The 10,652-nt window shown below is 51.3% G+C and overlaps 1 non-coding gene across 1 annotated transcript; it reads left to right on the forward strand.

Annotated features, from left to right (window-relative positions):
* The first annotated feature begins 290 nt into the window (after positions 1 to 290).
* trnaa-ugc (transfer RNA alanine (anticodon UGC)) lies at positions 291 to 363 on the forward strand. The gene has a single exon. It is a non-coding gene; the product is annotated as a tRNA-Ala (tRNA).
* Positions 364 to 10,652: the final 10,289 nt, after the last annotated feature.

Raw genomic sequence — 10,652 nt, forward strand, 5'->3', positions numbered from 1 at the left:
CAGTGTGGCGTTAATGTGGCATAGCCTCCTCCTACCACCCTTCCTTCCATCCCTTCACCCCAATAGCCCATCTGTTCATTGCGTCTTTCATGTCAGTGTGACCAATCCCTCATATTGTAGGCTCCAAGGGCACACTGCTGCATACACACTGAGAAACACTCATGCAAACACTCAGAGGGTCAAATGTCAATTACAGCTCCGCTATTCGCTCAGACTGACTCAAAGGCAAACAAGGACAAACCCCAGCCACAGAAAGCCCAGCCAGGTTGTACTATATGGGAGAAATATGTGCCTGTGTGACTCAGTTGGTAGAGTGTGGCACTTGCAATGCCAGGGTTGTGGGTTCGATTCCCACAAGGGACCCGTATGAAAATGTATACACTCACTACTGTAAGTCACTGTGGATAAGAGTTTCTGTCTGATACATGACTAAAATGTAAATGAATACAGCTGGGCACACCTTATCCCTACTACAGATCAACGCTTCAATGCTGCCCAAATGACGATGTGATATTATACTACCGGTAGGAATTTTTCCCCACCATGTTACCTGACCTGGGAAAACTCCTGCCTGTAGTTATTACCTATGAGTATTTCCTGGTTAGAAAAATCCAGTGCTCTAATTATTAGACTCCTTAATACCATGCTAGGGTCAAGGCAAGAATGCTAAGTGATTTCCTTGCTAACGAAGTCTAGAAAGTATCCTATTCCCTTTCTAGACTGTTTTTATGTCCAATGGCTTTTCATGACACACAGACCCACTTCAATCCCAGACCAATAGTCTCTTCTGAGCTCCATGGCCCTCTCTCCACATCATCAATATGGATAAAGACCTGTATTCCTGTGTGTATTCCTGTGTGTTCAATAGGGCTAAGTCACAACACTATGTCTGCTCTAACTTTGCCACTATCTTTAGCCTTTTTCTTCGCATCACTCTCCCTTCCTTCCTTCCTTCCTTCTCTCGGTCTCTCTCTTCTCAGCAGTTCTTTATTCGTGCCTTCGACCTCTACGATTCCCGCCTGTAACCTCCATCACTGCTTTCATCGACCTTCGACCTCTACGCTGCCAGCCTGTAACCACCATCACTGCTTTCATTGACCTTCGACCTCTACGCTGCCAGCCTGTAACCTCCATCACTGCCTTCATCGACCTTCGACATCTACGCTGCCAGCCTGTAACCTCCATCACTGCCTTCATTGACCTTCGACCTCTACGCTGCCAGCATGTAACCTCCATCACTGCTTACATCGACTTTCAACCTCTACACTGCCAGACTGTAACCTCTTTCATCACAGCTTGAAGACTCAGGAGTCTATCTGTTAATTGTATCTGCGAGTTGGAGCCATACTGTTTTCTACCGGCCCTCCGCGAGTAGGGGACAGCCGCCAAGCTGTGAGTGTCCTTTCAAATACCCACTCTCTATGCTCCGCTGTCTCACCGGACTGGACATCACCGCGACGCCCACATCAACCTGCTGCTATTTACACAGCTGCATACATTTCACACACTCACATACACACAACCCAAGCATGCACAAAAGTACACAGGAGCACATACACACACACACACAGAAACCTGTACACACAGCCACACACAGCCAGAAAGTATACATAAAGTATTGTGACTCTGATACTTCCTGTACCTATCATAACTTGTGACAGATTAGACATACAGTAATTATGGCGTTAGCGTTGTGTGGTAACAGAGAGACCAGAACAGGTGTCTACTGTCCTGTACCACACACTGAGACAATGCTCCATACTGAGAAGTCTGAGAGGAGTCACTGGGAGCCTCGCTGTATCCCTCCACAGCCTACACAGCTGCTTCATCCCAGCTGGTGGGGAGCTCTGCTCAGCCTGTCAGACTTGACTGCTCCGCCCATGCTGTCACACCCATATAGGAGGGAGGGAGGGGTTTTTGTGCTGTTACCACCTGTCAGGAGCTCATGCTGTCCCTCTACAGATAATATTTCTACCCTTCTCTCTGTCAAAGTTCTTTCTGTCTTCCAAAAAGTTTCTCTATCATTCTTTCTGCTCACTCTCTCCTCTCTTTATGTCTTCTCCCTCCCTCCTTTCTGCCATTCTAAATCTCCATGGAGTCTGACTCTCCCTCTCTCTGTCTGCTCCATGGAGTCTGACTCTCCCTCTCTCCTCTGCTCCCTCCATGGAATCTGACTCTCCCTCTCTCCTCTGCTCCCTCCATGGAGTCTGACTCTCCCTCTGCTCCCTCCATGGAGTCTGACTCCCCGTCTCTCCTCTGCTCCCTCCATGGAGCCTGACTCTCCCTCTCTCCTCTGCTCCCTCCATGGAGCCTGGCTCTCCCTCTCTATGTCTGCTCCATGGAGTCTGACTCTCTCTGTCTCCTCTGCTCCCTCCATGGAGTCTGACTCTCTCCTCTGCTCCCAGCATGGAGTCTGATTCTCCCTCTCTATGTTTGCTCCATGGAGTCTGACTCTCCCTCTTTCCTCTTCTCTCTCCATGGAGCCTGGCTCTCTCTCTCTCTCTGTCTGCTCCTTGTATAGAGTATGGCTCTCTCCCTCTCTGTCTGCTCCATGGAGTCTGACTCTCTCTGTCTCATCTGCCCCCTCCATGGAGTCTGACTCTCTCTGTCTCATCTGCCCCCTCCATGGAGTCTGACTCTCCCTCTCTCCTCTGCTCCCTCCATGGAGCCTGGCTCTCTCTCTCTCTGTCTGCTCCTTGTATGGAGTATGGCTCTCTCTCTCTCTGTCTGCTCCTTGTATGGAGTATGGCTCTCTCTCTCCCTCTGTCTGCTCCATGGAGTATGACTCTCCCTCTCTCCTCTTCTCCCTCCATGGAGTCTGACTCTCCCTCTCTCCTCTGCTCCCTCCATGGAGTCTGACTCTCCCTCTCTCCTCTGCTCCCTCCATGGAGCCTGTCTCTCTCTCTCTCTCCTCTGCTCCCTCCATGGAGTATGGCTCTCTCTCTCTCTGTCTGCTCCCTGTATGGAGTATGGCTCTCTCCCTCTCTGTCTGCTCCTTGTATGGAGTATGGCTCTCTCCCTCTCTGTCTGCTCCTTGTATGGAGTATGGCTCTCTCCCTCTCTCTGTCTGCTCCCTGTATGGAGTCTGGCTCTCTCCCTCCCTCTGTCTGCTCCCTGTATGGAGTCTGGCTCTCTCCCTCTCTGTCTGCTCCTTGTATGGAGTATGGCTCTCTCCCTCTCTCTGTCTGCTCCCTGTATGGAGTCTGGCTCTCTCTCTCTCCTCTGTCTGCTCCCTGTATGGAGTCTGGCTCTCTCTCTTTCCTCTGTCTGCTCCCTGTATGGAGTCTGGCTCTCTCCCTCCCTCTGTCTGCTCCCTGTATGGAGTCTGGCTCTCTCTCTCTCCTCTTTCTGCTCCCTGTATGGAGTCTGGCTCTCTCCCTCCCTCTGTCTGCTCCCTGTATGGAGTCTGGCTCTCTCTCTCTCCTCTGTCTGCTCCCTGTATGGAGTATGGCTCTCTCTCTCCCTCTGTCTGCTCCCTGTATGGAGTCTGGCTCTCTCTTTCTCCTCTGTCTGCTCCCTGTATGGAGTCTGGCTCTCTCTCTCTCCTCTGTCTGCTCCCTGTATGGAGTCTGGCTCTCTCTCCCTCTGTCTGCTCCCTGTATGGAGTCTGGCTCTCTCTCTCTCCTCTGTCTGCTCCCTGTATGGAGTCTGGCTCTCTCCCTCCCTCTGTCTGCTCCCTGTATGGAGTCTGGCTCTCTCTCTCTCCTCTGCCTGCTCCCTGTATGGAGTATGGCTCTCTCTCTCCCTCTGTCTGCTCCCTGTATGGAGTCTGGCTCTCTCTCTCTCCTCTGTCTGCTCCCTGTATGGAGTATGGCTCTCTCTCTCTGTCTGCTCTTTGTATGGAGTCTGGCTCTCTCTCTCTCTGTCTGCTCCCTGTATGGAGTCTGGCTCTCTCTCTCTATGTCTGCTCCCTGTATGGAGTCTGGCTCTCCCTCTCTCCTCTGCTCCTTGTATGGAGTCTGGCTCTCTCCCTCCCTCTGTCTGCTCCCTGTATGGAGTCTGGCTCTCTCCCTCTCTCTATGTCTGCTCCCTGTATGGAGTATGGCTCTCTCTCTCTCTCTATGTCTGCACCCTGTATGAAGTCTGGCTCTCCCTCTCTCCTCTGCTCCTTGTATGGAGTCTGGCTCTCTGCCTCCCTCTGTCTGCTCCCTGTATGGAGTCTGGCTCTCTCCCTCTCCTCTGCTCCTTGTATGGAGTCTGGCTCTCTCCCTCTCTGTCTGCTCCCTGTATGGAGCCTGGCTCTCTCTCTCTCTGTCTGCTCCTTGTATGGAGTCTGGCTCTATCCCTCTCTGTCTGCTCCCTGTATGGAGCCTGGCTCTCTCTCTCTCTGTCTGCTCCTTGTATGGAGCCTGGCTCTCTCTCTCTGTCTGCTCCTGTATGGAGCCTGGCTCTCTCTCTCTGTCTGCTCCTTGTATGGAGTCTGGCTCTCTCCCTCTCTCCTCTGCTCCCTCCATGGAGTCTGACTCTCCCCTCTCTATGTCTGCTCCATGGAGTCTGACTCTCTCTGTCTCATCTGCCCCCTCCATGGAGTCTGACTCTCTCTGTCTCATCTGCCCCCTCCATGGAGTCTGACTCTCTCCTCTGCTCCCAGCATGGAGTCTGATTCTCCTCTCTATGTTTGCTCCATGGAGTCTGACTCTCTCTGTCTCATCTGCCCCCTCCATGGAGTCTGACTCTCCCTCTCTCCTCTGCTCCCTCCATGGAGTCTGACTCTCTCCTCTGCTCCCTGCATGGAGTCTGATTCTCCCTCTCTATGTTTGCTCCATGGAGTCTGACTCTCTCTGTCTCATCTGCCCCCTCCATGGAGTCTGACTCTCCCTCTTTCCTCTGCTCCCTCCATGGAGTCTGACTCTCTCTGTCTCATCTTTCCCCTCCATGGAGTCTGACTCTCTCCTCTGCTCCCAGCATGGAGTCTGATTCTCCCTCTCTATGTTTGCTCCATGGAGTCTGACTCTCTCTGTCTCATCTGCCCCCTCCATGGAGTCTGACTCTCCCTCTCTCCTCTGCTCCCTCCATGGAGTCTGACTCTCCCTCTCTCCTCTGCTCCCTCCATGGAGCCTGACTCTCCCCTCTCTATGTCTGCTCCATGGAGTCTGACTCTCTCCCTCTCTCCTCTGCTCCCTCCATGGAGTCTGACTCTCTCTGTCTCATCTGCCCCCTGCATGGAGTCTGACTCTCTCTGTCTCATCTGCCCCCTCCATGGAGTCTGACTCTCTCTGTCTCATCTGCCCCCTCCATGGAGTCTGACTCTCCCTCTCTCCTCTGCTCCCTCCATGGAGTCTGACTCTCCCTCTCTCCTCTGCTCCCTCCATGGAGCCTGGCTCTCTCTCTCTCTGTCTGCTCCTTGTATGGAGTATGGCTCTCTCCCTCTGTCTGCTCCCTGTATGGAGTCTGGCTCTCTCCCTCTCTCCTCTGCTCCCTCCATGGAGTCTGACTCTCTCTCTCTCCTCTGTCTGCTCCCTGTATGGAGTCTGGCTCTCTCCCTCCCTCTGTCTGCTCCCTGTATGGAGTCTGGCTCTCTCTCTCTCCTCTGCTCCCTCCATGGAGCCTGGCTCTCTCTCTCTCTGTCTGCTCCCTGTATGGAGTCTGACTCTCCCTCTCTCCTCTGCTCCCTCCATGGAGCCTGGCTCTCTCTCTCTCTGTCTGCTCCCTGTATGGAGTCTGGCTCTCTCTCTCTCCTCTGTCTGCTCCCTGTATGGAGTCTGGCTCTCTCTCTCCCTCTGTCTGCTCCCTGTATGGAGTCTGGCTCTCTCTCTCTCCTCTGTCTGCTCCCTGTATGGAGTCTGGCTCTCTCCCTCCCTCTGTCTGCTCCCTGTATGGAGTCTGGCTCTCTCTCTCTCCTCTGCCTGCTCCCTGTATGGAGTATGGCTCTCTCTCTCCCTCTGTCTGCTCCCTGTATGGAGTCTGGCTCTCTCTCTCTCCTCTGTCTGCTCCCTGTATGGAGTATGGCTCTCTCTCTCTGTCTGCTCTTTGTATGGAGTCTGGCTCTCTCTCTCTCTGTCTGCTCCCTGTATGGAGTCTGGCTCTCTCTCTCTATGTCTGCTCCCTGTATGGAGTCTGGCTCTCCCTCTCTCCTCTGCTCCTTGTATGGAGTCTGGCTCTCTCCCTCTCTCTATGTCTGCTCCCTGTATGGAGTATGGCTCTCTCTCTCTCTCTATGTCTGCACCCTGTATGAAGTCTGGCTCTCCCTCTCTCCTCTGCTCCTTGTATGGAGTCTGGCTCTCTGCCTCCCTCTGTCTGCTCCCTGTATGGAGTCTGGCTCTCTCCCTCTCCTCTGCTCCTTGTATGGAGTCTGGCTCTCTCCCTCTCTGTCTGCTCCCTGTATGGAGCCTGGCTCTCTCTCTCTCTGTCTGCTCCTTGTATGGAGTCTGGCTCTATCCCTCTCTGTCTGCTCCCTGTATGGAGCCTGGCTCTCTCTCTCTCTGTCTGCTCCTTGTATGGAGCCTGGCTCTCTCTCTCTGTCTGCTCCCTGTATGGAGCCTGGCTCTCTCTCTCTCTGTCTGCTCCTTGTATGGAGTCTGGCTCTCTCCCTCTCTCCTCTGCTCCCTCCATGGAGTCTGACTCTCCCTCGCTATGTCTGCTCCATGGAGTCTGACTCTCTCTGTCTCATCTGCCCCCTCCATGGAGTCTGACTCTCTCTGTCTCATCTGCCCCCTCCATGGAGTCTGACTCTCTCCTCTGCTCCCAGCATGGAGTCTGATTCTCCCTCTCTATGTTTGCTCCATGGAGTCTGACTCTCTCTGTCTCATCTGCCCCCTCCATGGAGTCTGACTCTCCCTCTCTCCTCTGCTCCCTCCATGGAGTCTGACTCTCTCCTCTGCTCCCTGCATGGAGTCTGATTCTCCCTCTCTATGTTTGCTCCATGGAGTCTGACTCTCTCTGTCTCATCTGCCCCCTCCATGGAGTCTGACTCTCCCTCTTTCCTCTGCTCCCTCCATGGAGTCTGACTCTCTCTGTCTCATCTTTCCCCTCCATGGAGTCTGACTCTCTCCTCTGCTCCCAGCATGGAGTCTGATTCTCCCTCTCTATGTTTGCTCCATGGAGTCTGACTCTCTCTGTCTCATCTGCCCCCTCCATGGAGTCTGACTCTCCCTCTCTCCTCTGCTCCCTCCATGGAGTCTGACTCTCCCTCTCTCCTCTGCTCCCTCCATGGAGCCTGACTCTCCCTCTCTATGTCTGCTCCATGGAGTCTGACTCTCTCCCTCTCTCCTCTGCTCCCTCCATGGAGTCTGACTCTCTCTGTCTCATCTGCCCCCTGCATGGAGTCTGACTCTCTCTGTCTCATCTGCCCCCTCCATGGAGTCTGACTCTCTCTGTCTCATCTGCCCCCTCCATGGAGTCTGACTCTCCCTCTCTCCTCTGCTCCCTCCATGGAGTCTGACTCTCCCTCTCTCCTCTGCTCCCTCCATGGAGCCTGGCTCTCTCTCTCTCTGTCTGCTCCTTGTATGGAGTATGGCTCTCTCCCTCTGTCTGCTCCCTGTATGGAGTCTGGCTCTCTCCCTCTCTCCTCTGCTCCCTCCATGGAGTCTGACTCTCCCTCTCTATGTCTGCTCCATGGAGTCTGACTCTCTCCCTCTCTCCTCTGCTTCCTCCATGGAGTCTGACTCTCTCTGTCTCATCTGCCCCCTCCATGGAGTCTGACTCTCTCTGTCTCATCTGCCCCCTCCATGGAGTCTGACTCTCTCTGTCTCATCTTCCCCCTCCATGGAGTCTGACTCTCCCTCTCTCCTCTGCTCCCTCCATGGAGTCTGACTCTCTCTGTCTCATCTGCCCCCTCCATGGAGTCTGACTCTCTCCTCTGCTCCCAGCATGGAGTCTGATTCTCCCTCTCTATGTTTGCTCCATGGAGTCTGACTCTCTGTCTCATCTGCCCCCTCCATGGAGTCTGACTCTCCCTCTCTCCTCTGCTCCCTCCATGGAGTCTGACTCTCCCTCTCTCCTCTGCTCCCTCCATGGAGCCTGGCTCTCTCTCTCTCTGTCTGCTCCTTGTATGGAGTATGGCTCTCTCCCTCTCTCCTCTGCTCCCTCCATGGAGCCTGGCTCTCTCTCTCTCTGTCTGCTCCTTGTATGGAGTCTGGCTCTCTCCCTCTCTCCTCTGCTCCCTCCATGGAGTCTGACTCTCCCTCTGTCTGCTCCCTGCATGGAGTCTGGCTCTCTCTGTCTGCTCCCTCCATGGAGTCTGACTCTCCCTCTCTCCTCTGCTCCCTCCATGGAGTCTGACTCTCTCTCTCCTCTGCTCCTTCCATGGAGTCTGACTCTCTCTCTCATCTGCTCCTTCCATGGAGTCTGACTCTCCCTCTCTCTGTCTGTCTGCTCCCTCCCTTTTCTCTTTCTTTCTTTCTTTCTTTCTTTCTTTCTTTCTTTCTTTCCATCATGTATTATTAACGAGACTCATTAATCACTCACTCCCCCTGTCACTCGATCAGCTCTCACTGCCATTGTCCCTACAGCAGTTGGTCAGTCACAACACAACACTCAAACACACATTTGTTTTACTATCCATGTGGGGAACCAATAATTGATTCCTTAACTCCAAACCCTAAGCCTAACCCTTAACCCCTAACCATAACCCTAATCCGTACTGTAACCCTAACCCTAAACCTAACCCCCACATTTATCCTTCCAGGAACCATATTGCTGAACTTCCATATTGTATAGTAAACATTTGCATGACAAAGTTGATATTTTATGAGCTGCTTCTCCCTCCTCTGTTAGTTCCTTGTGTTTTCCTTGGTGAGTTTTTGTTCTGATGCTTCGTGATAAAGGCATCCGGATGAAAACAAAGCTGAGACCGGAGCACTAAAAGCAAACTTATAAAACCTGAATGAGGAGAGAACACAACAGTTATCCAATGGGAAGAAAGGACAGCATGCGTTGTCTGGGACACAACAAACACATTGTCTGTCTGTGGCGCAGTAGAATCAGATGACCCATTATCATTCCATGTGTTTGAGCACTCTGACTCCAGCTAGCTACCATCCACACAAAGTGTGGGGAAAAGCTGGGGCTTTACACATTAATTTTTAGCACACTCTGCCAATCCTGATGTTCTAGCCGTGTCTGAATCCTGGCTTAGGAAAGTCACCAAAAATTCTGAAATTTCCATCCCCAATTACAACATTTTCTGTCAAGACAGAACTGCTAAAGGGGGCAGAATTTAAATCTAATGTAGCGATAGCCTGCAGAGTTCTGTCATACTATCCAAGTCTATGCCCAAACAGTTTGAGCTTCTACTTTTAAAGATCCATCTCTCCAGAAATAAGTCCCTCAGTGTTCTCGCTTGTTATAGACCCTCCTCAGCTCCCAGGTGTGCCCTGGACACCATATGTGAATGGATTGCTCCCCATCTATCGTCAGAGTTCGTACTGCTAGGTGACCTAAATTGGGATATGCTTTTCCGCTAGCGGAACCCCTCGACAACATTCTGCTGAAAAGGCAGAGCGCGAAATTCAAAAATATTTTTTAGGAATATGTCACTTTCATACATTCACAAGTGTGATACACCAAATGAAAGCTTAACTTCTTGTTAATCTACCCATCGTGTCCGATTTCAAAAAAGCTTTACAGTGAAAGCACACCATATGATTATGTTAGTTCAGAGCCTAGTCACAAAAACACATACAGCCATTTTTCCAGCCAAAGAGAGGAGTCACAAAAAGCAGAACTAGAGATAAAATGAATCACTAACCTTTGATGATCTTCATCAGATGACCCTCATAGGACTTCATGTTACACAATACATGTATGTTTTGTTCGATAAAGTTCCTATTTATATCCAAAAATCTCAGTTTACATTGGCGTAGCAGGAAGTAGCAGGAAGTTCCTATTTATATCCAAAAATCTCAGTTTACATTGGCGTAGCAGGAAGTTTACTCTGGGCACATTTTTCATCCGAACGTGAAAATGCTGCCCTCTATCCCAAACAGGTTTGTACACCCCGGCCGTCCTACAATTTATGCTAGATGCCCTCAACCTCACACAAATTATCTGACCAGGTACAACAAATACACTTCCGGGTTGGAGCGAGCGGTCGCATCTGCACTCGGTCCGCAGGTAGTATTACATTTCATTACATTTCATTATAGTACAACGGTTTGATTTGTCTAATCTTAGCAATTTCTTCTTAGCTAGCTACATAGCCGTCTTTGTATCATAGATAATTGCGTAATTATCGTATTTCGTCGTCCTAACGCAGTCTACACTGCCCTGCAGCTAGCCAGCTAGCTAACGTCCACCGTTAGCTAGTCCACCGTCTACCGATTAGCAGCACAACTATTACACTCAACTGAACGACTTGATTAGTGTAGTGTTAGCTAGCTACATAGTTGTCTTTGCTGTCTTCGTATCCAAGATAATTGTGTAGTTTAGAGTGTGTAGTTTTATGTCTTCCTTAACGTAGGAGACTCTGCTAGCTAGCCAACAGCTAGCCAACGTCTACCGAACAGAACTTCTGCACTCAACAATCCGGTCGCATTTCGCTTCGCTCCACAGGTAGTATAACATTTTTCATTTCATTTCATTACAGTACAACGGCTTGATTTGTTTGATCGTAGCTAGCTACATAGCTAGCTACATAGCCGTCTTTGTATCAAAGATAATTGTGTAGTCTAGAGCGATTTCCTAGGTTAGCTAGCCAGCTATTGTCGTTCTTT

This window comes from Oncorhynchus nerka, linkage group LG25, assembly GCF_034236695.1.
Source record: "Oncorhynchus nerka isolate Pitt River linkage group LG25, Oner_Uvic_2.0, whole genome shotgun sequence".
NCBI lineage: Eukaryota > Metazoa > Chordata > Actinopteri > Salmoniformes > Salmonidae > Oncorhynchus > Oncorhynchus nerka.